This window comes from Scyliorhinus torazame, chromosome 10 (assembly GCF_047496885.1).
Source record: "Scyliorhinus torazame isolate Kashiwa2021f chromosome 10, sScyTor2.1, whole genome shotgun sequence".
Taxonomy (NCBI): Eukaryota; Metazoa; Chordata; class Chondrichthyes; order Carcharhiniformes; family Scyliorhinidae; genus Scyliorhinus; species Scyliorhinus torazame.
Genome location: NC_092716.1, coordinates 181,574,807 through 181,601,652, shown reverse-complemented (window position 1 = coordinate 181,601,652; position 26,846 = coordinate 181,574,807).

The window sequence follows — 26,846 nt, the reverse complement described above, 5'->3', positions numbered from 1 at the left end:
AGAGAGTGAAACGAGACAAAGGAGGGTTAAAGAGAGTGAAACGAGACAAAGGAGGGTTAAAGAGAGTGAATCGAGACAAGGGAGGGTTAAAGAGACTGAAAGGAGATGAAGGAGGGTGAAAGAGAGTGAAACGAGACGAAGGACGGTGAAAGAGAGTGAAACGAGATGACGGAGGGTGAAAGAGAGTGAAACGAGACGAACGAGGGTGAACGAGAGGGAAACAAGGCGAAGGAGGGGGAAAGAGAGTGAAACAAGACGAAGGAGGGTGAAAGAGAGTGAAACTAGGCGAAGGAGGGTGAAAGAGTGTGAAACGAGACGAAGGAGGGTGAAAGAGGGTGAAACGAGACGAAGGAGGTTTAAAGAGAGTGAAACGAGACGAAGGAGCGTGAAAGAGAGTGAAACGAGATGAAGGAGGGTGAAAGAGAGTTAAACGAGATGAAGGAGGATGAAAGAGAATGAAACGAGAAGAAGGAGGGTTAAAGAGAGTGAAACGCGACAAAGGAGGGGGAAAGAGAGTGAAATGAGACGAAGGAGGGTTAAAGAGAGTGAAATGAGACGAAGGAGGGTTAAAGAGAGTGAAATGAGAAGAAGGAGGGTCAAAAAGAGTGAAACGAGACGAAGGAGGTTTAAAGAGAGTGAAACGAAACGAAGGAGGGTGAAAGAGTGTGAAACGAGACGAAGGAAGGGGAAAGAGAGTGAATCGAGACGAAGGAGGGTGAAAGAGAGTGAAACGGGATGAACGAGGGTGAAATAGAGGGAAACGAGGCGAAGGAGGGGGAAAGAGAGTGGAACAAGGCGAAGGAGATTGAAAGAGAGTGAAACGAGACGAAGGAGGGTGAAAGAGGGTGAAACGAGATGAAGGAGGGTTAAAGAGAGTGAAACGTGAAGAAGGAGCGTGAAAGAGAGTGAAATGAGACAAAGGAGGGTGAAAGAGAGTTAAACGAGATGAAGGAGGGTGAAAGAGAGTGAAACGTGATGAAGGAGGGTTAAAGAGAGTGAAACGAGACAAATGAGGGGGAAGGAGAGTGAAACGCGACGAAGGAGAGGGAAAGAGAGTGAAACGAGACGAAGGAGGGTTAAAGAGAGTGAAACGAGACGAAGGAGGGTTAAAGAGAGTGAAATGAGAAGAAGGAGGGTTAAAGAGAGTGAAATGAGACGAAGAAGGTTAAAAGAGAGTAAAACGAGACGAAGGAGGGGAAAAGAGAGTGAAACGAGACGAAGGAGGGTTAAAGAGAGTGGAACAAGACGAAGGAGTGTTAAAGAGAGCGAAACGAGACGAAGGAGGGTGAAAGAGAGTGAAACGAGACGAAGGAGGGTGAAAGATAGTGAAACGAGACGAACGAGGGTGAAAGAGGGGGAAACAAGGCGAAGGAGGGGAAAGAGAGTGAAACAAGACGAAGGAGGGTGAAAGAGAGTGAAACTAGGCGAAGGAGATTGAAAGAGAGTTAAACGAGATGAAGGAGGGTGAAAGAGAATGAAACAAGAAGAAGGAGGGTTAAAGAGAGTGAAACGAGGCGAAGGAGGGGGAAAGAGAGTGAAACGCGACAAAGGAGGGGGATAGAGAGTGAAACGAGACGAAGGAGGATTAAAGAGAGTGAAATGAGACGAAGGAGGGTTAAAGAGAGTGAAATGAGAAGAAGGAGGGTTAAAGAGAGTGAAACAAGACGAAAGAGGGTTAAAGAGAGTGAAACGAGATGAAGGAGGATGAAAGAGAGTGAAACGAGACGAAGGAGGTTGAAAGAGAGTGAAACGAGCTGTAGGAGGGTGAAAGAGAGTGAAACGAGGCGAACGAGGGGGAAAGAGAGTGAAACGAGACGAAGAAGGGTGAAAGAGAGTGAAACGGGTGAAAGAGAGTGAAACGAGACAAAGGAGGGTGAAAGAGAGTGAAACGAGATGAAGAAGGGTGAAAGAGAGTAAAACGGGTGAAAGAGAGTGAAACGAGACAAAGGAGGGTTAAAGAGAGTGAATCGAGACAAGGGAGGGTTAAAGTTAGTGAAAGGAGACGAAGGAGGGTGAAAGAGAGTGAAACGAGACGAAGGACGGTGAAAGAGAGTGAAACGAGATGACGGAGGGTGAAAGAGAGTGAAACGAGACGAACGAGGGTGAAAGAGAGTGAAACAAGGCGAAGGAGGGTGAAAGAGAGTGAACCGAGACGAAGGAGGGGGAAAGAGAGTGAAACGCGACGAAGGAGGGGGAAAGAGAGTGAAACGAGACGAAGAAGGGTGAAAGAGAGTGAAACGGGTGAAAGAGAGTGAAACGAGACAAAGGAGGGTGAAAGAGAGTGAAACGAGACAAAGGAGGGTGAAAGAGAGTGAAACGAGACGAAGGAGCGTGAAAGAGAGTTAAACGAGATGCAGGAGGGTGAAAGAGAGTGAAACGAGATGAAGGAGGGTTAAAGAGAGTGAAAGGAGGCGAAGGAGGGGGAAAGAGAGTGAAACGCGACGGAGGAGGGTTAAAGAGAGTGAAACGAGACGAAGGAGGGTTAAAGAGAGTGAAATGAGAAGAAGGAGGGTTAAAGAGAGTGAAACGAGATGAAGGAGGGTTAAAGAGAGTGAAATGAGAAGAAGGAGGGTTAAAGAGAGTGAAACGAGACAAAGGAGGTTTAAAGAGAGTGAAATGAGACGAAGGAGGGGAAAAGAGAGTGAAACGAGACGAAGTAGGGTTAAAGAGAGTGGAACAAGACGAAGGAGTGTTAAAGAGAGTGAAACGAGACGAAGAAGGGTGAAAGAGAGTAAAACGGGTGAAAGAGAGTGAAACGAGACAAAGGAGGGTTAAAGAGAGTGAAACAAGACAAAGGAGGGTTATAGAGAGTGAATCGAGACAAGGGAGGGTTAAAGAGAGTGAAAGGAGACGAAGGAGGGTGAAAGAGTGTGAAACAAGGCGAAGGAGGGTGAAAGAGAGTAAAACGAGACGAAGGAGGGGGAAAGCCAGTGAAACGAGACGAAGGAGGGTGAAAGAGAGTGAAACGAGACGAAGGAGGGTTAAAGAGAGTGAAACGAGACGAAGGAGGGCGAAACGAGATGAAGGAGGTTAAAAGAGAGTGAAACGAGACGAAGGAGGGTTAAAGAGAGTGAAACGAGACGAAGGAGGGTGGAAGAGAGTGAAACGAGACGAAAGAGGGTTAAAGAGAGTGAAACGAGACGAAGGAGGTTGAAAGAGAGTGAAACGAGACGAAGGAGGTTGAAAGAGAGTGAAACAAGCTGAAGGAGGGTGAAAGAGAGGGAAACGAGACGAAGGAGGGTGAAAGAGAGTGAAACGAGGCGAAGGAGGGAGAAAGCGAGTGAAACGAGACGAAGAAGGGTGAAAGAGAGTGAAAAGGGTGAAAGAGAGTGAAACGAGACAAATGAGGGTGAAAGAGAGTGAAACGAGACAAAAGAGGGTGAAAGAGAGTGAAACGAGACGAAGAAGGGTGAAAGAGAGTTAAACGGGTGAAAGAGAGTGAAACAAGGCGAAGGAGGGTGAAAGAGAGTGAAACGAGACGAAGGAGGGGGAAAGAGAGTGAAACGCGACGAAGGAGGGGGAAAGAGAGTGAAACGAGACGAAGGAGGGTGAAAGAGAGTTAAACGAGATGCAGGAGGGTGAAAGAGAGTGAAACGAGACGAAGGAGGGTTAAAGAGAGTGAAATGAGAAGAAGGAGGGTTAAAGAGAGTGAAACGAGACGAAGGAGGTTTAAAGAGAGTGAAATGAGACGAAGGAGGGGAAAAGAGAGTGAAACGAGACGAAGGAGGGTTAAAGAGAGTGGAACAAGACGAAGGAGTGTTATAGAGAGTGAAACGAGACGAAGGAGGGTGAAAGAGAGTGAAACGAGATGAAGGAGGGTGAAAGAGAATGAAAGGAGACGAAGGAGGGTTAAAGAGAGTGAAACGAGACGAAGGAGGGCGAAACGAGATGAAGGAGGTTAAAAGAGAGTGAAACGAGACGAAGGAGGGTTAAAGAGAGTGAAACGAGACGAAGGAGGGTTAAAGAGAGTGAAATGAGAAGAAGGAGGGTTAAAGAGAGTGAAACGAGACGAAGGAGGTTTAAAGAGAGTGAAATGAGACGAAGGAGGGGAAAAGAGAGTGAAACGAGACGAAGGAGGGTTAAAGAGAGTGGAACAAGTCGAAGGAGTGTTAAAGAGAGTGAAACGAGACGAAGGAGGGTGAAAGAGAGTGAAACGAGACGAAGGAGGGTGAAAGAGAGTGAAACGAGACGAAGGAGGGTTAAAGAGAGTGAAACGAGACGAAGGAGGGCGAAACGAGATGAAGGAGGTTAAAAGAGAGTGAAACGAGACGAAGGAGGGTTAAAGAGAGTGAAACGAGACGAAGGAGGGTGGAAGAGAGTGAAACGAGACGAAAGAGGGTTAAAGAGAGTGAAACGAGACGAAGGAGGTTGAAAGAGAGTGAAACGAGACGAACGAGGTTGAAAGAGAGTGAAACAAGCTGAAGGAGGGTGAAAGAGAGGGAAACGAGACGAAGGAGGGTGAAAGAGAGTGAAACGAGGCGAAGGAGGGAGAAAGAGAGTGAAACGAGACAAAGAAGGGTGAAAGAGAGTGAAAAGTGTGAAAGAGAGTGAAACGAGACAAAGGAGGGTGAAAGAGAGTGAAACGAGATGAAGAAGGGTGAAAGAGAGTAAAACGGGTGAAAGAGAGTGAAACGAGACAAAGGAGGGTTAAAGAGAGTGAATCGAGACAAGGGAGGGTTAAAGTTAGTGAAAGGAGACGAAGGAGGGTGAAAGAGAGTGAAACGAGACGAAGGACGGTGAAAGAGAGTGAAACGAGATGACGGAGGGTGAAAGAGAGTGAAACGAGACGAACGAGGGTGAAAGAGAGTGAAACAAGGCGAAGGAGGGTGAAAGAGAGTGAACCGAGACGAAGGAGGGGGAAAGAGAGTGAAACGCGACGAAGGAGGGGGAAAGAGAGTGAAACGAGACGAAGAAGGGTGAAAGAGAGTGAAACGGGTGAAAGAGAGTGAAACGAGACAAAGGAGGGTGAAAGAGAGTGAAACGAGACAAAGGAGGGTGAAAGAGAGTGAAACGAGACGAAGGAGCGTGAAAGAGAGTTAAACGAGATGCAGGAGGGTGAAAGAGAGTGAAACGAGATGAAGGAGGGTTAAAGAGAGTGAAAGGAGGCGAAGGAGGGGGAAAGAGAGTGAAACGCGACGGAGGAGGGTTAAAGAGAGTGAAACGAGACGAAGGAGGGTTAAAGAGAGTGAAATGAGAAGAAGGAGGGTTAAAGAGAGTGAAACGAGATGAAGGAGGGTTAAAGAGAGTGAAATGAGAAGAAGGAGGGTTAAAGAGAGTGAAACGAGACAAAGGAGGTTTAAAGAGAGTGAAATGAGACGAAGGAGGGGAAAAGAGAGTGAAACGAGACGAAGTAGGGTTAAAGAGAGTGGAACAAGACGAAGGAGTGTTAAAGAGAGTGAAACGAGACGAAGAAGGGTGAAAGAGAGTAAAACGGGTGAAAGAGAGTGAAACGAGACAAAGGAGGGTTAAAGAGAGTGAAACAAGACAAAGGAGGGTTATAGAGAGTGAATCGAGACAAGGGAGGGTTAAAGAGAGTGAAAGGAGACGAAGGAGGGTGAAAGAGTGTGAAACAAGGCGAAGGAGGGTGAAAGAGAGTAAAACGAGACGAAGGAGGGGGAAAGCCAGTGAAACGAGACGAAGGAGGGTGAAAGAGAGTGAAACGAGACGAAGGAGGGTTAAAGAGAGTGAAACGAGACGAAGGAGGGCGAAACGAGATGAAGGAGGTTAAAAGAGAGTGAAACGAGACGAAGGAGGGTTAAAGAGAGTGAAACGAGACGAAGGAGGGTGGAAGAGAGTGAAACGAGACGAAAGAGGGTTAAAGAGAGTGAAACGAGACGAAGGAGGTTGAAAGAGAGTGAAACGAGACGAAGGAGGTTGAAAGAGAGTGAAACGAGCTGAAGGAGGGTGAAAGAGAGGGAAACGAGACGAAGGAGGGTGAAAGAGAGTGAAACGAGGCGAAGGAGGGAGAAAGCGAGTGAAACGAGACGAAGAAGGGTGAAAGAGAGTGAAAAGGGTGAAAGAGAGTGAAACGAGACAAATGAGGGTGAAAGAGAGTGAAACGAGACAAAAGAGGGTGAAAGAGAGTGAAACGAGACGAAGAAGGGTGAAAGAGAGTTAAACGGGTGAAAGAGAGTGAAACAAGGCGAAGGAGGGTGAAAGAGAGTGAAACGAGACGAAGGAGGGGGAAAGAGAGTGAAACGCGACGAAGGAGGGGGAAAGAGAGTGAAACGAGACGAAGAAGGGTGAAAGAGAGTGAAACGGGTGAAAGAGAGTGAAACGAGACAAAGGAGCGTGAAAGAGAGTGAAACGAGACGAAGGAGGGTGAAAGAGAGTTAAACGAGATGCAGGAGGGTGAAAGAGAGTGAAACGAGACGAAGGAGGGTTAAAGAGAGTGAAATGAGAAGAAGGAGGGTTAAAGAGAGTGAAACGAGACGAAGGAGGTTTAAAGAGAGTGAAATGAGACGAAGGAGGGGAAAAGAGAGTGAAACGAGACGAAGGAGGGTTAAAGAGAGTGGAACAAGTCGAAGGAGTGTTAAAGAGAGTGAAACGAGACGAAGGAGGGTGAAAGAGAGTGAAACGAGACGAAGGAGGGTGAAAGAGAGTGAAACGAGACGAAGGAGGGTTAAAGAGAGTGAAACGAGACGAAGGAGGGCGAAACGAGATGAAGGAGGTTAAAAGAGAGTGAAACGAGACGAAGGAGGGTTAAAGAGAGTGAAACGAGACGAAGGAGGGTGGAAGAGAGTGAAACGAGACGAAAGAGGGTTAAAGAGAGTGAAACGAGACGAAGGAGGTTGAAAGAGAGTGAAACGAGACGAACGAGGTTGAAAGAGAGTGAAACAAGCTGAAGGAGGGTGAAAGAGAGGGAAACGAGACGAAGGAGGGTGAAAGAGAGTGAAACGAGGCGAAGGAGGGAGAAAGAGAGTGAAACGAGACAAAGAAGGGTGAAAGAGAGTGAAAAGTGTGAAAGAGAGTGAAACGAGACAAAGGAGGGTGAAAGAGAGTGAAACGAGACAAAGGAGGGTGAAAGAGAGTGAAACGAGACGAAGAAGGGTGAAAGAGAGTTAAACGGGTGAAAGAGAGTGAAATGAGACAAAGGAGCGTTAAAGAGAGTGAAACAAGACAAAGGAGGGTTAAAGAGAGTGAATCGAGACAAGGGAGCGTTAAAGAGAGTGAAAGGAGACGAAGGAGGGTGAAAGATAGTGAAACGGGTGAAAGAGAGTGAAACAAGACAAAGGAGGGTGAAAGAGAGTGAAACGAGATGAAGAAGGGTGAAAGAGAGTAAAACGGGTGAAAGAGAGTGAAACGAGACAAAGGAGGGTTAAAGAGAGTGAAACAAGACAAAGGAGGGTTAAAGAGAGTGAATCGAGACAAGGGAGGGTTAAAGTTAGTGAAAGGAGACGAAGGAGGGTGAAAGAGAGTGAAACTAGGCGAAGGAGATTGAAAGAGAGTGAAACGAGAGGAAGGAGGGTGAAAGAGGGTAAAACGAGACGAAGGAGGGTTAAAGAGAGTGAAACGAGACGAAGGAGGGTGAAAGAGAGTTAAACGAGATGAAGGAGGGTGAAAGAGAATGAAACGAGACGAAGGAGGGTGAAAGAGAGTGAAACTAGGCGAAGGAGGGGGTAAGAGAGTGAAACGCGACGAAGGAGGGGGAAAGAGAGTGAAACGAGACGAAGAAGTGTGAAAGAGAGTGAAACGAGACGAAGAAGGGTGAAAGAGAGTAAAACAAGACTAAGGAGGGTTATAGAGAGTGAATCGAGACAAGGGAGGGTTAAAGAGAGTGAAAGGAGACGAAGGAGGGTGAAAGAGTGTGAAACAAGGCGAAGGAGGGTGAAAGAGAGTAAAACGAGACGAAGGAGGGGGAAAGCCAGTGAAACGAGACGAAGGAGGTTGAAAGAGAGTGAAACGAGACGAAGGAGGGTGAAAGAGAGTGAAACGTGACGAAGAAGGGTGAAAGTGAGTAAAACAGGCGAAAGAGAGTGAAACGAGACAAAGGAGGGTTAAAGAGAGTGAAACGAGACAAAGGAGGGTTAAAGAGAGTGAATCGAGACAAGGGAGGGTTAAAGAGACTGAAAGGAGATGAAGGAGGGTGAAAGAGAGTGAAACGAGACAAAGGACGGTGAAAGAGAGTGAAACGAGATGACGGAGGGTGAAAGAGAGTGAAACGAGACGAACGAGGGTGAACGAGAGGGAAACAAGGCGAAGGAGGGGGAAAGAGAGTGAAACAAGACGAAGGAGGGTGAAAGAGAGTGAAACTAGGCGAAGGAGGGTGAAAGAGTGTGAAACGAGACGAAGGAGGGTGAAAGAGGGTGAAACGAGACGAAGGAGGGTTAAAGAGAGTGAAACGAGACGAAGGAGCGTGAAAGAGAGTGAAACGAGATGAAGGAGGGTGAAAGAGAGTTAAACGAGATGAAGGAGGATGAAAGAGAATGAAACGAGAAGAAGGAGGGTTAAAGAGAGTGAAACGCGACAAAGGAGGGGGAAAGAGAGTGAAATGAGACGAAGGAGGGTTAAAGAGAGTGAAATGAGACGAAGGAGGGTTAAAGAGAGTGAAATGAGAAGAAGGAGGGTCAAAAAGAGTGAAACGAGACGAAGGAGGTTTAAAGAGAGTGAAACGAAACAAAGGAGGGTGAAAGAGTGTGAAACGAGACGAAGGAAGGGGAAAGAGAGTGAAACGAGACGAAGGAGGGTGAAAGAGAGTGAAACGGGATGAACGAGGGTGAAATAGAGGGAAACGAGGCGAAGGAGGGGGAAAGAGAGTGGAACAAGGCGAAGGAGATTGAAAGAGAGTGAAACGAGACGAAGGAGGGTGAAAGAGGGTGAAACGAGACGAAGGAGGGTTAAAGAGAGTGAAACGTGAAGAAGGAGCGTGAAAGAGAGTGAAATGAGAAAATGGAGGGTGAAAGAGAGTTAAACGAGATGAAGGAGGGTGAAAGAGAGTGAAACGTGATGAAGGAGGGTTAAAGAGAGTGAAACGAGACAAATGAGGGGGAAGGAGAGTGAAACGCGACGAAGGAGAGGGAAAGAGAGTGAAACGAGACGAAGGAGGGTTAAAGAGAGTGAAACGAGACGAAGGAGGGTTAAAGAGAGTGAAATGAGAAGAAGGAGGGTTAAAGAGAGTGAAATGAGACGAAGAAGGTTAAAAGAGAGTAAAACGAGACGAAGGAGGGGAAAAGAGAGTGAAACGAGACGAAGGAGGGTTAAAGAGAGTGGAACAAGACGAAGGAGTGTTAAAGAGAGTGAAACGAGACGAAGGAGGGTGAAAGAGAGTGAAACGAGACGAAGGAGGGTGAAAGATAGTGAAACGAGACGAACGAGGGTGAAAGAGGGGGAAACAAGGCGAAGGAGGGGAAAGAGAGTGAAACAAGACGAAGGAGGGTGAAAGAGAGTGAAACTAGGCGAAGGAGATTGAAAGAGAGTTAAACGAGATGAAGGAGGGTGAAAGAGAATGAAACGAGAAGAAGGAGGGTTAAAGAGAGTGAAACGAGGCGAAGGAGGGGGAAAGAGAGTGAAACGCGACAAAGGAGGGGGATAGAGAGTGAAACGAGACGAAGGAGGATTAAAGAGAGTGAAATGAGACGAAGGAGGGTTAAAGAGAGTGAAATGAGAAGAAGGAGGGTTAAAGAGAGTGAAACAAGACGAAAGAGGGTTAAAGAGAGTGAAACGAGATGAAGGAGGATGAAAGAGAGTGAAACGAGACGAAGGAGGTTGAAAGAGAGTGAAACGAGCTGTAGGAGGGTGAAAGAGAGTGAAACGAGGCGAACGAGGGGGAAAGAGAGTGAAACGAGACGAAGAAGGGTGAAAGAGAGTGAAACGGGTGAAAGAGAGTGAAACGAGACAAAGGAGGGTGAAAGAGAGTGAAACGAGATGAAGAAGGGTGAAAGAGAGTAAAACGGGTGAAAGAGAGTGAAACGAGACAAAGGAGGGTTAAAGAGAGTGAATCGAGACAAGGGAGGGTTAAAGTTAGTGAAAGGAGACGAAGGAGGGTGAAAGAGAGTGAAACGAGACGAAGGACGGTGAAAGAGAGTGAAACGAGATGACGGAGGGTGAAAGAGAGTGAAACGAGACGAACGAGGGTGAAAGAGAGTGAAACAAGGCGAAGGAGGGTGAAAGAGAGTGAACCGAGACGAAGGAGGGGGAAAGAGAGTGAAACGCGACGAAGGAGGGGGAAAGAGAGTGAAACGAGACGAAGAAGGGTGAAAGAGAGTGAAACGGGTGAAAGAGAGTGAAACGAGACAAAGGAGGGTGAAAGAGAGTGAAACGAGACAAAGGAGGGTGAAAGAGAGTGAAACGAGACGAAGGAGCGTGAAAGAGAGTTAAACGAGATGCAGGAGGGTGAAAGAGAGTGAAACGAGATGAAGGAGGGTTAAAGAGAGTGAAACGAGGCGAAGGAGGGGGAAAGAGAGTGAAACGCGACGGAGGAGGGTTAAAGAGAGTGAAACGAGACGAAGGAGGGTTAAAGAGAGTGAAATGAGAAGAAGGAGGGTTAAAGAGAGTGAAACGAGACGAAGGAGGGTTAAAGAGAGTGAAATGAGAAGAAGGAGGGTTAAAGAGAGTGAAACGAGACAAAGGAGGTTTAAAGAGAGTGAAATGAGACGAAGGAGGGGAAAAGAGAGTGAAACGAGACGAAGTAGGGTTAAAGAGAGTGGAACAAGACGAAGGAGTGTTAAAGAGAGTGAAACGAGACGAAGAAGGGTGAAAGAGAGTAAAACGGGTGAAAGAGAGTGAAACGAGACAAAGGAGGGTTATAGAGAGTGAAACAAGACAAAGGAGGGTTATAGAGAGTGAATCGAGACAAGGGAGGGTTAAAGAGAGTGAAAGGAGACGAAGGAGGGTGAAAGAGTGTGAAACAAGGCGAAGGAGGGTGAAAGAGAGTAAAACGAGACGAAGGAGGGGGAAAGCCAGTGAAACGAGACGAAGGAGGGTGAAAGAGAGTGAAACGAGACGAAGGAGGGTTAAAGAGAGTGAAACGAGACGAAGGAGGGCGAAACGAGATGAAGGAGGTTAAAAGAGAGTGAAACGAGACGAAGGAGGGTTAAAGAGAGTGAAACGAGACGAAGGAGGGTGGAAGAGAGTGAAACGAGACGAAAGAGGGTTAAAGAGAGTGAAACGAGACGAAGGAGGTTGAAAGAGAGTGAAACGAGACGAAGGAGGTTGAAAGAGAGTGAAACGAGCTGAAGGAGGGTGAAAGCGAGTGAAACGAGACGAAGAAGGGTGAAAGAGAGTGAAAAGGGTGAAAGAGAGTGAAACGAGACAAATGAGGGTGAAAGAGAGTGAAACGAGACAAAAGAGGGTGAAAGAGAGTGAAACGAGACGAAGAAGGGTGAAAGAGAGTTAAACGGGTGAAAGAGAGTGAAACAAGGCGAAGGAGGGTGAAAGAGAGTGAAACGAGACGAAGGAGGGGGAAAGAGAGTGAAACGCGACGAAGGAGGGGGAAAGAGAGTGAAACGAGACGAAGAAGGGTGAAAGAGAGTGAAACGGGTGAAAGAGAGTGAAACGAGACAAAGGAGCGTGAAAGAGAGTGAAACGAGACGAAGGAGGGTGAAAGAGAGTTAAACGAGATGCAGGAGGGTGAAAGAGAGTGAAACGAGACGAAGGAGGGTTAAAGAGAGTGAAATGAGAAGAAGGAGGGTTAAAGAGAGTGAAACGAGACGAAGGAGGTTTAAAGAGAGTGAAATGAGACGAAGGAGGGGAAAAGAGAGTGAAACGAGACGAAGGAGGGTTAAAGAGAGTGGAACAAGACGAAGGAATGTTATAGAGAGTGAAACGAGACGAAGGAGGGTGAAAGAGAGTGAAACGAGATGAAGGAGGGTGAAAGAGAATGAAAGGAGACGAAGGAGGGTTAAAGAGAGTGAAACGAGACGAAGGAGGGCGAAACGAGATGAAGGAGGTTAAAAGAGAGTGAAACGAGACGAAGGAGGGTTAAAGAGAGTGAAACGAGACGAAGGAGGGTTAAAGAGAGTGAAATGAGAAGAAGGAGGGTTAAAGAGAGTGAAACGAGACGAAGGAGGTTTAAAGAGAGTGAAATGAGACGAAGGAGGGGAAAAGAGAGTGAAACGAGACGAAGGAGGGTTAAAGAGAGTGGAACACGTCGAAGGAGTGTTAAAGAGAGTGAAACGAGACGAAGGAGGGTGAAAGAGAGTGAAACGAGACGAAGGAGGGTGAAAGAGAGTGAAACGAGACGAAGGAGGGTTAAAGAGAGTGAAACGAGACGAAGGAGGGCGAAACGAGATGAAGGAGGTTAAAAGAGAGTGAAACGAGACGAAGGAGGGTTAAAGAGAGTGAAACGAGACGAAGGAGGGTGGAAGAGAGTGAAACGAGACGAAAGAGGGTTAAAGAGTGTGAAACGAGACGAAGGAGGTTGAAAGAGAGTGAAACGAGACGAACGAGGTTGAAAGAGAGTGAAACAAGCTGAAGGAGGGTGAAAGAGAGGGAAACGAGACGAAGGAGGGTGAAAGAGAGTGAAACGAGGCGAAGGAGGGAGAAAGAGAGTGAAACGAGACAAAGAAGGGTGAAAGAGAGTGAAAAGTGTGAAAGAGAGTGAAACGAGACAAAGGAGGGTGAAAGAGAGTGAAACGAGACAAAGGAGGGTGAAAGAGAGTGAAACGAGACGAAGAAGGGTGAAAGAGAGTTAAACGGGTGAAAGAGAGTGAAATGAGACAAAGGAGCGTTAAAGAGAGTGAAACAAGACAAAGGAGGGTTAAAGAGAGTGAATCGAGACAAGGGAGCGTTAAAGAGAGTGAAAGGAGACGAAGGAGGGTGAAAGATAGTGAAACGAGATGAAGGACGGTGAAAGAGAGTGAATCGAGACAAGGGAGGGTTACAGAGAGTGAAAGGAGACGAAGGAGGGTGAAAGAGAGTGAAACGAGACGAAGGACGGTGAAAGAGAGTGAAACTAGATGGTGGAGGGTGAAAGAGAGTGAAACGAGACGAAGGAGGGGGAAAGAGAGTGAAACGTGACGAAGGAGGGGGAAAGAGAGTGAAACGAGACGAAGGAGGGTGAAAGAGAGTGAAACGAGATGACGGAGGGTGAAAGAGAGTGAAACGAGACGAACGAGGGTGAAAGAGAGTGAAACAAGGCGAAGGAGGGTAAAAGAGAGTGAAACGAGACGAAGGAGGGGGAAAGAGAGTGAAACGCGACGAAGGAGGGGGAAAGAGAGTGAAACGAGACGAAGAAGGGTGAAAGAGAGTGAAACGGGTGAAAGAGAGTGAAACGAGACAAAGGAGGGTGAAAGAGAGTGAAACGAGACAAAGGAGGGTGAAAGAGAGTGAAACGAGACGAAGGAGCGTGAAAGAGAGTGAAACGAGACGAAGGAGGGTGAAAGAGAGTTAAACGAGATGCAGGAGGGTGAAAGAGAGTGAAACGAGATGAAGGAGGGTTAAAGAGAGTGAAACGAGGCGAAGGAGGGGGAAAGAGAGTGAAAAGCGACGGAGGAGGGTTAAAGAGAGTGAAACGAGACGAAGGAGGGTTAAAGAGAGTGAAATGAGAAGAAGGAGGGTTAAAGAGAGTGAAACGAGATGAAGGAGGGTTAAAGAGAGTGAAATGAGAAGAAGGAGGGTTAAAGAGAGTGAAACGAGACAAAGGAGTGTTAAAGAGAGTGAAACGAGACGAAGGAGGGTGAAAGAGAGTGAAACGAGACAAAGGAGGGTTAAAGAGAGTGGAACAAGACGAAGGAGTGTTAAAGAGAGTGAAACGAGACGAAGGAGGGTGAAAGAGAGTGAAACGAGACGAAGGAGGGTGAAAGAGAGTGAAACGAGACGAAGGAGGGTTAAAGAGAGTGAAACGAGACGAAGGAGGGCGAATCGAGATGAATGAGGTTAAAAGAGAGTGAAACGAGACGAAGGAGGGTTAAAGAGAGTGAAACGAGACGAAGGAGGGTGGAAGAGAGTGAAACGAGACGAAAGAGGGTTAAAGAGAGTGAAACGAGACGAAGGAGGTTGAAAGAGAGTGAAACGAGACGAAGCAGGTTGAAAGAGAGTGAAACGAGCTGAAGGAGGGTGAAAGAGAGGGAAACGAGACGAAGGAGGGTGAAAGAGAGTGAAACGAGGCGAAGGAGGGAGAAAGCGAGTGAAACGAGACGAAGAAGGGTGAAAGAGAGTGAAAAGGGTGAAAGAGAGTGCAACGAGACAAATGAGGGTGAAAGAGAGTGAAACGAGACAAAGGAGGGTGAAAGAGAGTGAAACGAGACGAAGAAGGGTGAAAGAGAGTTAAACGGGTGAAAGAGAGTGAAACAAGGCGAAGGAGGGTGAAAGAGAGTGAAACGAGACGAAGGAGGGGGAACGAGAGTGAAACGCGACGAAAGAGGGGGAAAGAGAGTGAAACGAGACGAAGAAGGGTGAAAGAGAGTGAAACGGGTGAAAGAGAGTGAAACGAGACAAAGGAGGGTGAAAGAGAGTGAAACGAGACAAAGGAGGGTGAAAGAGAGTGAAACGAGACGAAGGAGGGTTAAAGAGAGTGAAATGAGAAGAAGGAGGGTTAAAGAGAGTGAAACGAGACGAAGGAGGTTTAAAGAGAGTGAAATGAGACGAAGGAGGGGAAAAGAGAGTGAAACGAGACGAAGGAGGGTTAAAGAGAGTGGAACAAGACGAAGGAGTGTTATAGAGAGTGAAACGAGACGAAGGAGGGTGAAAGAGAGTGAAACGAGATGAAGGAGGGTGAAAGAGAATGAAAGGAGACGAAGGAGGGTTAAAGAGAGTGAAACGAGACGAAGGAGGGCGAAACGAGATGAAGGAGGTTAAAAGAGAGTGAAACGAGACGAAGGAGGGTTAAAGAGAGTGAAACGAGACGAAGGAGGGTTAAAGAGAGTGAAATGAGAAGAAGGAGGGTTAAAGAGAGTGAAACGAGACGAAGGAGGTTTAAAGAGAGTGAAATGAGACGAAGGAGGGGAAAAGAGAGTGAAACGAGACGAAGGAGGGTTAAAGAGAGTGGAACAAGTCGAAGGAGTGTTAAAGAGAGTGAAACGAGACGAAGGAGGGTGAAAGAGAGTGAAACGAGACGAAGGAGGGTGAAAGAGAGTGAAACGAGACGAAGGAGGGTTAAAGAGAGTGAAACGAGACGAAGGAGGGCGAAACGAGATGAAGGAGGTTAAAAGAGAGTGAAACGAGATGAAGGAGGGTTAAAGAGAGTGAAACGAGACGAAGGAGGGTGGAAGAGAGTGAAACGAGACGAAAGAGGGTTAAAGAGAGTGAAACGAGACGAAGGAGGTTGAAAGAGAGTGAAACGAGACGAAGGAGGTTGAAAGAGAGTGAAACAAGCTGAAGGAGGGTGAAAGAGAGGGAAACGAGACGAAGGAGGGTGAAAGAGAGTGAAACGAGGCGAAGGAGGGAGAAAGAGAGTGAAACGAGACAAAGAAGGGTGAAAGAGAGTGAAAAGTGTGAAAGAGAGTGAAACGAGACAAAGGAGGGTGAAAGAGAGTGAAACGAGACAAAGGAGGGTGAAAGAGAGTGAAACGAGACGAAGAAGGGTGAAAGAGAGTTAAACGGGTGAAAGAGAGTGAAACGAGACAAAGGAGCGTTAAAGAGAGTGAAACAAGACAAAGGAGGGTTAAAGAGAGTGAATCGAGACAAGGGAGGGTTAAAGAGAGTGAAAGGAGACGAAGGAGGGTGAAAGATAGTGAAACGAGACGAAGGACGGTGAAAGAGAGTGAATCGAGACAAGGGAGGGTTACAGAGAGTGAAAGGAGACGAAGGAGGGTGAAAGAGAGTGAAAAGAGACGAAGGACGGTGAAAGAGAGTGAAACTAGATGGTGGAGGGTGAAAGAGAGTGAAACGAGACGAAGGAGGGGGAAAGAGAGTGAAACGTGACGAAGGAGGGGGAAAGAGAGTGAAACGAGACGAAGAAGGGTGAAAGAGAGTGAAACGAGATGACGGAGGGTGAAAGAGAGTGAAACGAGACGAACGACGGTGAAAGAGAGTGAAACAAGGCGAAGGAGGGTAAAAGAGAGTGAAACGAGACGAAGGAGGGGGAAAGAGAGTGAAACGCGACGAAGGAGGGGGAAAGAGAGTGAAACGAGACGAAGAAGGGTGAAAGAGAGTGACCGGGTGAAAGAGAGTGAAACGAGACAAAGGAGGGTGAAAGAGAGTGAAACGAGACAAAGGAGGGTGAAAGAGAGTGAAACGAGACGAAGGAGCGTGAAAGAGAGTGAAACGAGACGAAGGAGGGTGAAAGAGAGTTAAACGAGATGCAGGAGGGTGAAAGAGAGTGAAACGAGATGAAGGAGGGTTAAAGAGAGTGAAACGAGGCGAAGGAGGGGGAAAGAGAGTGAAACGCGACGGAGGAGGGTTAAAGAGAGTGAAACGAGACGAAGGAGGGTTAAAGAGAGTGAAATGAGAAGAAGGAGGGTTAAAGAGAGTGAAACGAGATGAAGGAGGGTTAAAGAGAGTGAAATGAGAAGAAGGAGGGTTAAAGAGAGTGAAACGAGACAAAGGAGTGTTAAAGAGAGTGAAACGAGACGAAGGAGGGTGAAAGAGAGTGAAACGAGACGAAGGAGGGTTAAAGAGAGTGGAACAAGACGAAGGAGTGTTAAAGAGAGTGAAACGAGACGAAGGAGGTTGAAAGAGAGTGAAACGAGACGAAGCAGGTTGAAAGAGAGTGAAACGAGCTGAAGGAGGGTGAAAGAAAGGAAAACGAGACGAAGGAGGGTGAAAGAGAGTGAAACGAGGCGAAGGAGGGAGAAAGCGAGTGAAACGAGACGAAGAAGGGTGAAAGAGAGTGAAAAGGGTGAAAGAGAGTGAAACGAGACAAATGAGGGTGAAAGAGAGTGAAACGAGACAAAGGAGGGTGAAAAAGAGTGAAACGAGACGAAGAAGGGTGAAAGAGAGTTAAACGGGTGAAAGAGAGTGAAACAAGGCGAAGGAGGGTGAAAGAGAGTGAAACGAGACGAAGGAGGGGGAAAGAGAGTGAAACGCGACGAAGGAGGGGGAAAGAGAGTGAAACGAGACGAAAAAGGGTGAAAGAGAGTGAAACGGGTGAAAGAGAGTGAAACGAGACAAAGGAGGGTGAAAGAGAGTGAAACGAGACAAAGGAGGGTGAAAGAGAGTGAAACGAGACGAAGGAGCGTGAAAGAGAGTGAAACGAGACGAAGGAGCGTGAAAGAGAGTGAAATGAGACGAAGGAGGGGAAAAGAGAGTGAAACGAGACGAAGGAGGGTTAAAGAGAGTAGAACAAGACGAAGGAGTGTTAAAGAGAGTGAAACGAGACGAAGGAGGGTGAAAGAGAGTGAAACGAGACGAAGGAGGGTGAAAGAGAGTGAAACGAGACGAAGGAGGGTTAAAGAGAGTGAAACGAGACGAAGGAGGGCGAATCGAGATGAATGAGGTTAAAAGAGAGTGAAACGAGACGAAGGAGGGTTAAAGAGAGTGAAACGAGACGAAGGAGGGTGGAAGAGAGTGAAACGAGACGAAAGAGGGTTAAAGAGAGTGAAACGAGACGAAGGAGGTTGAAAGAGAGTGAAACGAGACGAAGCAGGTTGAAAGAGAGTGAAACGAGCTGAAGGAGGGTGAAAGAGAGGGAAACGAGACGAAGGAGGGTGAAAGAGAGTGAAACGAGGCGAAGGAGGGAGAAAGCGAGTGAAACGAGACGAAGAAGGGTGAAAGAGAGTGAAAAGGGTGAAAGAGAGTGAAACGAGACAAATGAGGGTGAAAGGGAGTGAAACGAGACAAAGGAGGGTGAAAGAGAGTGAAACGAGACGAAGAAGGGTGAAAGAGAGTTAAACGGGTGAAATAGAGTGAAACAAGGCGAAGGAGGGTGAAAGAGAGTGAAACGCGACGAAGGAGGGGGAAAGAGAGTGAAACGAGACGAAGAAGGGTGAAAGAGAGTGAAACGGGTGAAAGAGAGTGAAACGAGACAAAGGAGGGTGTAAGAGAGTGAAACGAGACAAAGGAGGGTGAAAGAGAGTGAAACGAGACGAAGGAGCGTGAAAGAGAGTGAAACGAGACGAAGGAGCGTGAAAGAGAGTGAAATGAGACGAAGGAGGGGAAAAGAGAGTGAAACGAGACGAAGGAGGGTTAAAGAGAGTGGAACAAGACGAAGGAGTGTTAAAGAGAGTGAAACGAGACGAAGGAGGGTGAAAGAGAGTGAAACGAGACGAAGGAGGGTGAAAGAGAGTGAAACGAGACGAAGGAGGGTTAAAGAGAGTGAAACGAGACGAAGGAGGGCGAATCGAGATGAATGAGGTTAAAAGAGAGTGAAACGAGACGAAGGAGGGTTAAAGAGAGTGAAACGAGACGAAGGAGGGTGGAAGAGAGTGAAACGAGACGAAAGAGGGTTAAAGAGAGTGAAACGAGACGCAGGAGGTTGAAAGAGAGTGAAACGAGACGAAGCAGGTTGAAAGAGAGTGAAACGAGCTGAAGGAGGGTGAAAGAGAGGGAAACGAGACGAAGGAGGGTGAAAGAGAGTGAAACGAGGCGAAGGAGGGAGAAAGCGAGTGAAACGAGACGAAGAAGGGTGAAAGAGAGTGAAAAGGGTGAAAGGGAGTGAAACGAGACAAATGAGGGTGAAAGGGAGTGAAACGAGACAAAGGAGGGTGAAAGAGAGTGAAACGAGACGAAGAAGGGTGAAAGAGAGTTAAACGGGTGAAAGAGAGTGAAACAAGGCGAAGGAGGGTGAAAGAGAGTGAAACGCGACGAAGGAGGGGGAAAGAGAGTGAAACGAGACGAAGAAGGGTGAAAGAGAGTGAAACGGGTGAAAGAGAGTGAAACGAGACAAAGGAGGGTGAAAGAGAGTGAAACGAGACAAAGGAGGGTGAAAGAGAGTGAAACGAGACGAAGGAGCGTGAAAGAGAGTGAAACGAGACGAAGGAGCGTGAAAGAGAGTGAAATGAGACGAAGGAGGGGAAAAGAGAGTGAAACGAGACGAAGGAGGGTTAAAGAGAGTGGAACAAGACGAAGGAGTGTTAAAGAGAGTGAAACGAGACGAAGGAGGGTGAAAGAGAGTGAAACGAGACGAAGGAGGGTGAAAGAGAGTGAAACGAGACAAAGGAGGGTTAAAGAGAGTGAAACGAGACGAAGGAGGGCGAATCGAGATGAATGAGGTTAAAAGAGAGTGAAACGAGACGAAGGAGGGTTAAAGAGAGTGAAACGAGACGAAGGAGGGTGGAAGAGAGTGAAACGAGACGAAAGAGGGTTAAAGAGAGTGAAACGAGACGCAGGAGGTTGAAAGAGAGTGAAACGAGACGAAGCAGGTTGAAAGAGAGTGAAACGAGCTGAAGGAGGGTGAAAGAGAGGGAAACGAGACGAAGGAGGGTGAAAGAGAGTGAAACGAGGCGAAGGAGGGAGAAAGCGAGTGAAACGAGACGAAGAAGGGTAAAAAAGAGAGTGAAAAGGGTGAAAGAGAGTGAAACGAGACAAATGAGGGTGAAAGAGAGTTAAACGGGTGAAAGAGAGTGAAACGAGACGAAGAAGGGTGAAAGAGTTAAACGGGTGAAAGAGAGTGAAACAAGGCGAAGGAGGGTGAAAGAGAGTGAAACGCGACGAAGGAGGGGGAAAGAGAGTGAAACGAGACGAAGAAGGGTGAAAGAGAGTGAAACGGGTGAAAGAGAGTGAAACGAGACAAAGGAGGGTGAAAGAGAGTGAAACGAGACAAAGGAGGGGGAAAGAGAGCGAAACGAGACGAAGGAGCGTGAAAGAGAGTGAAACGAGACGAAGGAGCGTGAAAGAGAGTGAAATGAGACGAAGGAGGGGAAAAGAGAGTGAAACGAGACGAAGGAGGGTTAAAGAGAGTGAAACGAGACGAAGGAGGGTGAAACGAGATGAAGGAGGTTAAAAGAGAGTGAAACGAGACGAAGGAGGGTTAAAGAGAGTGAAACGAGACGAAGGAGGGTGGAAGAGAGTGAAACGAGACGAAAGAGGGTTAAAGAGAGTGAAACGAGACGAAGGAGGTTGAAAGAGAGTGAAACGAGACGAAGGAGGTTGAAAGAGAGTGAAACGAGCTGAAGGAGGGTGAAAGAGAGTGAAACGAGACGAAGAAGGGTGAAAGAGAGTTAAACGAGTGAAAGAGAGTGAAACGAGACAAAGGAGGGTGAAAGAGAGTGAAACGAGACAAAGGAGGGTGAAAGAGAGTGAAACGAGACAAAGGAGGGTGAAAGAGAGTGAAACGAGACGAAGGAGCGTGAAAGAGAGTGAAACGAGACGAAGGAGGGTGAAAGAGAGTTAAACGAGATGCAGGAGGGTGAAAGAGAGTGAAACGAGACGAAGGAGGGTTAAAGAGAGTGAAATGAGAAGAAGGAGGGTTAAAGAGAGTGAAATGAGACGAAGGAGGTTTAAAGAGAGTGAAATGAGACGAAGGAGGGGAAAAGAGAGTGAAACGAGACGAAGGAGGGTTAAAGAGAGTGGAACAAGACGAAGGAGTGTTAAAGAGAGTGAAACGAGACGAAGGAGGGTGAAAGAGAGTGAAACGAGACGAAGGAGGGTGAAAGAGAGTGAAACGAGACGAAGGAGGGTTAAAGAGAGTGAAACGAGACGAAGGAGGGCGAAACGAGATGAAGGAGGTTAAAAGAGAGTGAAACGAGACGAAGGAGGGTTAAAGAGAGTGAAACGAGACGAAGGAGGGTTAAAGAGAGTGAAATGAGAAGAAGGAGGGTTAAAGAGAGTGAATCGAGACAAGGAAGGGTTAAAGAGAGTGAAAGGAGCCGAAGGAGGGTGAAAGAGAGTGAAACGAGACGGACGAGGGTGAAAGAGAGTGAAACGAGACGAAGGAGGGTTAAAGAGAGTGAAACGAGACGAAGGAGGGCGAAACGAGATGATGGAGGTTAAAAGAGAGTGAAACGAGATGGACGAGGGTGAAAGAGAGTGAAACTAGGCGAAGGAGATTGAAAGAGAGTTAAACGAGATGAAGGAGGGTGAAAGAGAATGAAACGAGAAGAAGGAGGGTTAAAGAGAGTGAAACGAGGCGAAGGAGGGGGAAAGAGAGTGAAACGCGACAAAGGAGGGGGATAGAGAGTGAAACGAGACGAAGGAGGGTTAAAGAGAGTGAAATGAGACGAAGGAGGGTTAAAGAGAGTGAAATGAGAAGAAGGAGGGTTAAAGAGAGTGATTCAAGACGAAAGAGGGTTAAAGAGAGTGAAACGAGATGAAGGAGGATGAAAGAGAGTGAAACGAGGCGAAGGAGGTTGAAAGAGAGTGAAACGAGCTGTAGGAGGGTGAAAGAGAGTGAAATGAGGCGAAGGAGGGGGAAAGAGAGTGAAACGAGACGAAGAAGGGTGAAAGAGAGTGAAACGGGTGAAAGAGAGTGAAACGAGACAAAGGAGGGTGAAAGAGAGTGAAACGAGACGAAGAAGGGTGAAAGAGAGTAAAACGGGTGAAAGAGAGTGAAACGAGACAAAGGAGGGTTAAAGAGAGTGAAACAAGACAAAGGAGGGTTAAAGAGAGTGAATCGAGACAAGGGAGGGTTAAAGTTAGTGAAAGGAGACGAAGGAGGGTGAAAGAGAGTGAAACGAGACGAAGGACGGTGAAAGAGAGTGAAACGAGATGACGGAGGGTGAAAGAGGGTGAAACGAGACGAACGAGGGTGAAAGAGAGTGAAACAAGGCGAAGGAGGGTGAAAGAGAGTGAAACGAGACGAAGGAGGGGGAAAGAGAGTGAAACGCGACGAAGGAGGGGGAAAGAGAGTGAAACGAGATCAAGAAGGGTGAAAGAGAGTGAAACAGGTGAAAGAGAGTGAAACGAGACAAAGGAGGGTGAAAGAGAGTGAAACGAGACGAAGTAGCGTGAAAGAGAGTGAAACGAGACGAAGGAGGGTGAAAGAGAGTTAAACGAGATGCAGGAGGGTGAAAGAGAGTGAAACGAGATGAAGGAGGGTTAAAGAGAGTGAAACGAGGCGAAGGAGGGGGAAAGAGAGTGAAACGCGACGGAGGAGGGTTAAAGAGAGTGAAACGAGACGAAGGAGGGTTAAAGAGAGTGAAATGAGAAGAAGGAGGGTTAAAGAGAGTGATACGAGATGAAGGAGGGTTAAAGAGAGTGAAATGAGAAGAAGGAGGGTTAAATAGAGTGAAACGAGACGAAGGAGGTTTAAAGAGAGTGAAATGAGACGAAGGAGGGGAAAAGAGAGTGAAACGAGACGAAGGAGGATTAAAGAGAGTGGAACAAGACGAAGGAGTGTTAAAGAGAGTGAAACGAGACGAAGGAGGGTGAAAGAGAGTGAAACGAGACGAAGGAGGGTGAAAGAGAGTGAAACGAGACGAAGGAGGGTTAAAGAGAGTGAAACGAGACGAAGGACGGCGAAACGAGATGAAGGTGGTTAAAAGAGAGTGAAACGAGACGAAGGAGGGTTAAAGAGAGTGAAACGAGACGAAGGAGCGTGGAAGAGAGTGAAACGAGACGAAAGAGGGTTAAAGAGAGTGAAACGAGACGAAGGAGGTTGAAAGAGAGTGATACGAGACGAAGGAGGTTGAAAGAGAGTGAAACGAGCTGAAGGAGGGTGAAAGAGAGGGAAACGAGACGAAGGAGGGTGAAAGAGAGTGAAACGAGGCGAAGGAGGGAGAAAGAGAGTGAAACGAGACGAAGAAGGGTGAAAGAGAGTGAAACGAGACAAAGGAGGGTGAAAGAGAGTGAAACGAGACGAAGAAGGGTGAAAGAGAGTTAAACGGGTGAAAGAGAGTGAAACGAGACAAAGGAGCGTTAAAGAGAGTGAAACAAGACAAAGGAGGGTTAAAGAGAGTGAATCGAGACAAGGGAGGGTTAAAGAGAGTGAAAGGAGACGAAGGAGGGTGAAAGAGAGTGAAACGAGACGAAGGACGGTGAAAGAGAGTGAAACTAGATGGTGGAGGGTGAAAGAGAGTGAAACTAGATGGTGGAGGGTGAAAGAGAGTGAAACGAGACGAAGGACGGTGAAAGAGAGTGAAACGAGATGACGGAGGGTGAAAGAGAGTGAAACGAGACGAACGAGGGTGAAAGAGAGTGAAACAAGGCGAAGGAGGGTGAAAGAGAGTGAAACGAGACGAAGGAGGGGGAAAGAGAGTGAAACGCGACGAAGGAGGGGGAAAGAGAGTGAAACGAGACGAAGAAGGGTGAAAGAGAGTGAAACGGGTGAAAGAGAGTGAAACGAGACAAAGGAGGGTGAAAGAGAGTGAAACGAGACAAAGGAGGGTGAAAGAGAGTGAAACGAGACGAAGGAGCGTGAAAGAGAGTGAAACGAGACGAAGGAGGGTGAAAGAGAGTTAAACGAGATGCAGGAGGGTGAAAGAGAGTGAAACGAGATGAAGGAGGGTTAAAGAGAGTGAAACGAGGCGAAGGAGGGGGAAAGTGAGTGAAACGCGACGGAGGAGGGTTAAAGAGAGTGAAACGAGACGAAGGAGGGTGGAAGAGAGTGAAACGAGACGAAAGAGGGTTAAAGAGAGTGAAACGAGACGCAGGAGGTTGAAAGAGAGTGAAACGAGACGAAGCAGGTTGAAAGAGAGTGAAACGAGCTGAAGGAGGGTGAAAGAGAGGGAAACGAGACGAAGGAGGGTGAAAGAGAGTGAAACGAGGCGAAGGAGGGAGAAAGCGAGTGAAACGAGACGAAGAAGGGTGAAAGAGAGTGAAAAGGGTGAAAGAGAGTGAAACGAGACAAATGAGGGTGAAAGGGAGTGAAACGAGACAAAGGAGGGTGAAAGAGAGTGAAACGAGACGAAGAAGGGTGAAAGAGAGTTAAACGGGTGAAAGAGAGTGAAACAAGGCGAAGGAGGGTGAAAGAGAGTGAAACGCGACGAAGGAGGGGGAAAGAGAGTGAAACGAGACGAAGAAGGGTGAAAGAGAGTGAAACGGGTGAAAGAGAGTGAAACGAGACAAAGGAGGGTGAAAGAGAGTGAAACGAGACAAAGGAGGGTGAAAGAGAGTGAAACGAGACGAAGGAGCGTGAAAGAGAGTGAAACGAGACGAAGGAGCGTGAAAGAGAGTGAAATGAGACGAAGGAGGGGAAAAGAGAGTGAAACGAGACGAAGGAGGGTTAAAGAGAGTGGAACAAGACGAAGGAGTGTTAAAGAGAGTGAAACGAGACGAAGGAGGGTGAAAGAGAGTGAAACGAGACGAAGGAGGGTGAAAGAGAGTGAAACGAGACGAAGGAGGGTTAAAGAGAGTGAAACGAGACGAAGGAGGGCGAATCGAGATGAATGAGGTTAAAAGAGAGTGAAACGAGACGAAGGAGGGTTAAAGAGAGTGAAACGAGACGAAGGAGGGTGGAAGAGAGTGAAACGAGACGAAAGAGGGTTAAAGAGAGTGAAACGAGACGAAGGAGGGTGAAACGAGATGAAGGAGGTTAAAAGAGAGTGAAACGAGACGAAGGAGGGTTAAAGAGAGTGAAACGAGACGAAGGAGGGTGGAAGAGAGTGAAACGAGACGAAAGAGGGTTAAAGAGAGTGAAACGAGACGAAGGAGGTTGAAAGAGAGTGAAACGAGACGAAGGAGGTTGAAAGAGAGTGAAACGAGCTGAAGGAGGGTGAAAGAGAGTGAAACGAGACGAAGAAGGGTGAAAGAGAGTTAAACGAGTGAAAGAGAGTGAAACGAGACAAAGGAGGGTGAAAGAGAGTGAAACGAGACAAAGGAGGGTGAAAGAGAGTGAAACGAGACAAAGGAGGGTGAAAGAGAGTGAAACGAGACGAAGGAGCGTGAAAGAGAGTGAAACGAGACGAAGGAGGGTGAAAGAGAGTTAAACGAGATGCAGGAGGGTGAAAGAGAGTGAAACGAGACGAAGGAGGGTTAAAGAGAGTGAAATGAGAAGAAGGAGGGTTAAAGAGAGTGAAATGAGACGAAGGAGGTTTAAAGAGAGTGAAATGAGACGAAGGAGGGGAAAAGAGAGTGAAACGAGACGAAGGAGGGTTAAAGAGAGTGGAACAAGACGAAGGAGTGTTAAAGAGAGTGAAACGAGACGAAGGAGGGTGAAAGAGAGTGAAACGAGACGAAGGAGGGTGAAAGAGAGTGAAACGAGACGAAGGAGGGTTAAAGAGAGTGAAACGAGACGAAGGAGGGCGAAACGAGATGAAGGAGGTTAAAAGAGAGTGAAACGAGACGAAGGAGGGTTAAAGAGAGTGAAACGAGACGAAGGAGGGTTAAAGAGAGTGAAATGAGAAGAAGGAGGGTTAAAGAGAGTGAATCGAGACAAGGAAGGGTTAAAGAGAGTGAAAGGAGCCGAAGGAGGGTGAAAGAGAGTGAAACGAGACGGACGAGGGTGAAAGAGAGTGAAACGAGACGAAGGAGGGTTAAAGAGAGTGAAACGAGACGAAGGAGGGCGAAACGAGATGATGGAGGTTAAAAGAGAGTGAAACGAGATGGACGAGGGTGAAAGAGAGTGAAACTAGGCGAAGGAGATTGAAAGAGAGTTAAACGAGATGAAGGAGGGTGAAAGAGAATGAAACGAGAAGAAGGAGGGTTAAAGAGAGTGAAACGAGGCGAAGGAGGGGGAAAGAGAGTGAAACGCGACAAAGGAGGGGGATAGAGAGTGAAACGAGACGAAGGAGGGTTAAAGAGAGTGAAATGAGACGAAGGAGGGTTAAAGAGAGTGAAATGAGAAGAAGGAGGGTTAAAGAGAGTGATTCAAGACGAAAGAGGGTTAAAGAGAGTGAAACGAGATGAAGGAGGATGAAAGAGAGTGAAACGAGGCGAAGGAGGTTGAAAGAGAGTGAAACGAGCTGTAGGAGGGTGAAAGAGAGTGAAATGAGGCGAAGGAGGGGGAAAGAGAGTGAAACGAGACGAAGAAGGGTGAAAGAGAGTGAAACGGGTGAAAGAGAGTGAAACGAGACAAAGGAGGGTGAAAGAGAGTGAAACGAGACGAAGAAGGGTGAAAGAGAGTAAAACGGGTGAAAGAGAGTGAAACGAGACAAAGGAGGGTTAAAGAGAGTGAAACAAGACAAAGGAGGGTTAAAGAGAGTGAATCGAGACAAGGGAGGGTTAAAGTTAGTGAAAGGAGACGAAGGAGGGTGAAAGAGAGTGAAACGAGACGAAGGACGGTGAAAGAGAGTGAAACGAGATGACGGAGGGTGAAAGAGGGTGAAACGAGACGAACGAGGGTGAAAGAGAGTGAAACAAGGCGAAGGAGGGTGAAAGAGAGTGAAACGAGACGAAGGAGGGGGAAAGAGAGTGAAACGCGACGAAGGAGGGGGAAAGAGAGTGAAACGAGATCAAGAAGGGTGAAAGAGAGTGAAACAGGTGAAAGAGAGTGAAACGAGACAAAGGAGGGTGAAAGAGAGTGAAACGAGACGAAGTAGCGTGAAAGAGAGTGAAACGAGACGAAGGAGGGTGAAAGAGAGTTAAACGAGATGCAGGAGGGTGAAAGAGAGTGAAACGAGATGAAGGAGGGTTAAAGAGAGTGAAACGAGGCGAAGGAGGGGGAAAGAGAGTGAAACGCGACGGAGGAGGGTTAAAGAGAGTGAAACGAGACGAAGGAGGGTTAAAGAGAGTGAAATGAGAAGAAGGAGGGTTAAAGAGAGTGATACGAGATGAAGGAGGGTTAAAGAGAGTGAAATGAGAAGAAGGAGGGTTAAATAGAGTGAAACGAGACGAAGGAGGTTTAAAGAGAGTGAAATGAGACGAAGGAGGGGAAAAGAGAGTGAAACGAGACGAAGGAGGATTAAACAGAGTGGAACAAGACGAAGGAGTGTTAAAGAGAGTGAAACGAGACGAAGGAGGGTGAAAGAGAGTGAAACGAGACGAAGGAGGGTGAAAGAGAGTGAAACGAGACGAAGGAGGGTTAAAGAGAGTGAAACGAGACGAAGGACGGCGAAACGAGATGAAGGTGGTTAAAAGAGAGTGAAACGAGACGAAGGAGGGTTAAAGAGAGTGAAACGAGACGAAGGAGCGTGGAAGAGAGTGAAACGAGACGAAAGAGGGTTAAAGAGAGTGAAACGAGACGAAGGAGGTTGAAAGAGAGTGATACGAGACGA